The following is a 5,013-nucleotide window of genomic DNA, read 5'->3' as shown; positions in this document are numbered from 1 at the left end:
TGGCCTTGTGCTGCATTACACCATTTTAATGTAGATACACTTGATCAATAACAAGCGCCTCACAGAGCACAGATTCCACGTTGTTGCCCTCGTCTCCACAGAGAGGGAAACGCATCGATAAAAACATAACCTCTGGTTTGTCTATATACATTAGTATTGTTGATTAAAGCTTTTGATCTCGTCATATTTTATGAGAACCGCTGGATTTACACGAGTCTACGAGATGTTTGTTGTTCTATTTGGCCTCGGGTGTAACACTCGTTAACACCGAGAGCAAACACTTGTTTACTTTTGTTCCTGATCATTCACAGTTACTCTAACTACTCTCACTCTGCCTCCTCAAGCAGATAGTTATGCATCATTATAGTTGATATATTTTGAGATTCTTGACACTCGATCTGACAGAATTACGCTCACTATGGGTCCTGAATCCTGATTACGGCCCTGGTGAAGCAACCGTTAGCTGCAGCTCTGTACAGGACCGGTTGCTTATCTGACAAACCGTGACATGTAAATATCTTTTGTTTACCAGGTACTAGGGTTGATCAAATTCCCCAATATTCAGCAGGTGCTTTTTTTACATATTTAATATCCAAATAGCTTTTTAAGAAGCAAGTCAGATCTCCAGACTACACTTCTGGAACTAAACACAAAACCCTCAGCCATGGGCATCATTCATCCGCTTTAATTAAAGTGTCAGCCAGGGAATATTATATTGCTTAACTGCTTAGTGATCTTCCACAGAACCGTGTCAATGTTTAATCACAAGCAACCGTCATATAAAGAAGCTGGCCAACGGGATGACACTTCATACAGTTATTGCTGACATTCGTAAGACATCAGGAACTCCACGAACAGATCAAAATAATCTGCATTCATGTGACGTCACACCGACTGGACTAACTACTGTACCTTCCCTGGTAAGAAATAGCAGAAATACAGGAGAAAAATACATGAAAATAGCAAAGATAACGACAGTTAAAGATGTCGGGACAATGAATGTTGCATCTATCGCGGGTTTGAGGTTTAGTTTAACGTGAATAAGATCAGTCAAATAAAATGGTGTTTTTATAAATAATATTCAACCAACTCTCTCAATTCAGCGGTATTCATGAATTATTGCCACCTAATTAGCTTAATATCTAAGCCATCTTAACTTTCTGTACATAAAGTCAGAGCCTCCTGCTCACAAGAGGCCCTGTGTGCAAACAGGAAACCTAATTCCTGCAGCCCACACGTCAACAGCTCCTTTAACTAACCAGGTTTGTATATTACATTAGGACATTCAAATGATGGTCGGTGCATCTTCAAAGGTGGCTGATGGAGCAAACAGACTGACTGGAGCTACACTCATCCCTCAGTCTACTTGGGGTCTGCTCTTCTTTGAAGTGCTGGTGTTGACGCGGCTGATTAGTAGTTCATATGGACAAATATACGGAAATGAAGTGACTGCAACAACTTCAGCATCCCTGATAATTTAATCTTCACAGTGGCTTGGTTTTGTTTTTCACCCATACAACGTTCAGTCTGGATACAAAGATGAGTAGCCACCAGCATGTATGGGCCTCTAATGATTCAGGAACATTCATTTCTAATTTGGAAAGTGACTTTTAATGTCTATGTTTAACTCTATGAAATCGCCCTTTTTGTTAAATAATTACTTACTAGACTAGAGTATTATTTCTTACATACGCTGCGTCTGGTCACTGTAATGGTTTAATTATCTGCATTTGTCTGCTAAAAAACACCTTTAATTATATTCTTTGGGGCAGACAAAACAGAATGAGGTTCTTACAATGCAGTAAATATCAATTTAGTCAAGCTCATAAAGCTCATAACATACATGTTCTGTTGTCAGATGTATTTTCAAACCTGTTGGAAGGAAATTACCATACAAATGATGTGTCTGTGTGTCAATAGTAGTGTAATAGTGGGCATGGTGTGACGAGACAAACAAACAGTTGAGCTGCATGTAACATCTATGACATTGCTATCGAGTGTGACTGAATAGAGTGTCAATACATGTGACTTGTTGAAGTAAACCGGTATGTAATTGTTACCCACAGCTGCTGTAGCAGCAGAGCATCAGACTCAATTAAAACAACATGATACTGAACATTAAAACACACATCTCAGTCGTTATACTGTCTATCAAGGTGGGGAAAACAGGTACAGGTTGGCTGTGGCTGATTCATTTAGAAGATGATCTTAATTATATGGCACTGGATATGATATTTATTCAGGCGAGAAGTTATTACACCATGGGAGACGATAACAGCAATACAACAATGACAGAAGCATGAACCATTTCAGTACTTTTCGGCAATTCAAGTAGATAACACACATTTTCCAATCACTTTCTAATCACTAGCAAGGACAAAACCTGCAGAAGTAAAACAAAAAACATTTCCATCATGTGATCTGTGTGTATCTGGTAGCTCACCACACACACACACCCAAGGAACAAGAGCATGACACAAATTTGTGATAACACTAGATGTAACACACATTTAATCCCAGACTGAGCTGCTGTTGGTTGTTTAGGTGACTGTACAGGGTGTCAGCCATGTAATCTGGAACAATGCACTGGTCAGTGGCAACACACACACACACATATACTCAACCACACACAGGTGACTTTACATTGCACATCAGGAGCACATCACAGTCTATGGGCACGAAATGAGGCCGGTGTAATCGCACTAAAATATACCAGTCATTCTGACTTTAATACTAGCAGACCTTGGATATAACTGGCCGGTCTCATAACGTTACAGCCACCTTGATTTGACCCGTTAAATAACGTCAATGTTCAGTCATAAATCCTCCTAGCGTAACGACATTAGCGTCGGTTAGCTTAACTAGCACCACCAGCTGATCGCACCTAGCATCGCAGCATCTGAACGACTGAACTGTCAAGCTAAACGGTGACGTTGGCCTTCAATAAATAAATACGTTGCAAATAAAGAGGGTAGGTTTGTATTTCAATATAAAAAAAAATGATACATAAAGTGTAAAGGACGCTGCTGCTGACATGCTAACATTAGTTCTTATGCGGCTGTAGTTGAAAACTGACCGTTAACGCGAGCCGAGATGCTACACATTCCTGTCTATGTTAGCTAAATAGATGCTAGGCGGCCAGCTAGCACTGCTAGCCACCTAGCATGCTAGTTAGCAGCGCAGTGCTAACGCTAGCTGTCGCTCCAGAGACCCACAGCGTCTTTTCGCTGTATCCGTCGTCCACTTACCGGTAAGCGGCAGAATCCTTCGGCTAGAAAGTCGATGATAACCCCCCAATATGTCAGTAACGTGTGGCACTCCTTGCATATCCATATGTCACAACCGATGCTGTATACTCTCCCCAAAAAAGTGATCACTGCTTCCTCTCCTTCCTTCTGGAAGCCATCTTTCTCCTCAACATCCAAATAAACCCCGAGCTTGTCCCAGTGATTGAGCTCCAAACAGCATCCTCCTCTCCGGGGCCACGAGTGAAGGACGAACCTGACATCTGTTGGATGAATGGAAGAAGACACTCTATTTTAAACACAGATATTGTAAAATTATAAATATTGTACATTTTTTTAATGTTATTATTATTATGTTAATTATTAAGCATCAAAGCACCATTCATATATATTCTTCGATATATATTTACGTCGTACATAGTAGTTGATAGTAAATGACTGTAATGTAATGTAGTTAAATGTTAAATGTGTATGCTTAGTTTCTCTGTACTTTGTTGTCTTTAATGTCCTTGTTTTTATATTGTTCTTGTTTATTTGTATGTTCTATGTGTGTACGTTAAGAGCAATGTGTAAACCAGTCAAATTCCATGTATGCGGCCAATAAAGCTGATTCTGATTCATATGTTGTTTGAGTAAACCTGGCAATAAACCAGTTTCACATTCTGATTAAGCTGATTTAAGGGACAGATTAATTGAATTAAACGTTTCTCTTTTATTGGAACCAACAGAATATTGTGAAGCAATTTAGAAACAAATACAAATAAAGTGTATTATTATTTTATTTATAATAATAATTTTTATATTAATATAAATTTCAAATAATTATTATTGGTATTATTATTTACATTTGTTTTGTGCTTGTCTTTTTTTACAAGGCATTCATTTTTACACCATGAGCTCATAAAATGTGATGTTGCTTTAGTTTCAAGGTATATTCATTATCCTATAACACTTTGCTTTTTTCTACTCCATAAAGTTGTTGTTTGTATAGCATATATGTGTGTTAATTTAATTGTTGTTTTTCTGTTATTCATCTTGAGGAAGTTAATTTCAGGAGAAATATTACAGAAAGGGAAGAAATATGTCCTAATTTCTAAATAAATCTTTTTCTCTTTCACATGCATTAACTGTCTTTCTTTGCATGAATTGCACTTTTTTCATATAGAACCAAGAGTTGCTGAACAATTATTGTCATTATTGTTTCTTCTTCCTGAAAATTATTGCAGATAGCAGAGGATATTGTTCAAAAAGTAGAAAATAAATATGAAAATAGATACAAATAAGCACACAAATAATACATATTTAATAAATAATAAATAGAACCTCAACATACTTTCTTCTCGTGTTGGTTGCTTAGACTCAACGTTTGAATGAACTTCAACTTGCATGAGACCCATACGCCAACAAAACAATTATGAGTATATATTTGTCACATTTCTTTATTGTATTTGCACTGATGAGGGCCAAAGTTGTCCAAAGCATTTGTGCCATATTTAGCATTTAGTTTGTATTGTAAGGAACGCATCTTTCAGTTGCTGTAGTGTAGGTCACATGCAATTTAAATAATCACTTGTTTATCAATTTCTCCTCTTATGTATGATGTAATTTCAATTAAATTAAATTTCCTCCACAATCCCTTACAAGGAGGCACCAAGGTTCACTTTCCTAACGTCACCTCCTGCAGAAAGCTCAATAATTTGACTCAATAACGTTGTATTGTCAAGAGTGGGGCACTAGGTGACAGCAGTTCTCATTTGATGCACGAAAA

The 5,013-nt window shown here is 37.6% G+C and overlaps 1 protein-coding gene across 1 annotated transcript in view; it reads right to left on the bottom strand.

The window, feature by feature from the left end:
• The window catches only part of wdfy3 (WD repeat and FYVE domain containing 3), an 84,104-nt gene extending 80,661 nt beyond the window's left edge, over positions 1 to 3,443 (bottom strand). Inside the window, exon 1 of the mRNA XM_031870616.1 lies at positions 3,249 to 3,443. The gene's annotated coding sequence lies outside the window, so the exon portion shown is untranslated. The remainder of the gene's footprint in view (positions 1 to 3,248) is intronic.
• Between the last annotated feature and the right edge of the window lie 1,570 nt (positions 3,444 to 5,013).

This window comes from Anarrhichthys ocellatus, unplaced genomic scaffold (genome assembly GCF_004355925.1).
Source record: "Anarrhichthys ocellatus isolate YVR2014 unplaced genomic scaffold, GSC_Weel_1.0 scaffold53, whole genome shotgun sequence".
Classification (NCBI taxonomy): domain Eukaryota; kingdom Metazoa; phylum Chordata; class Actinopteri; order Perciformes; family Anarhichadidae; genus Anarrhichthys; species Anarrhichthys ocellatus.
Note: the sequence above shows the minus strand (reverse complement) of the source record. Positions and strands in the feature narration are given on the sequence as shown.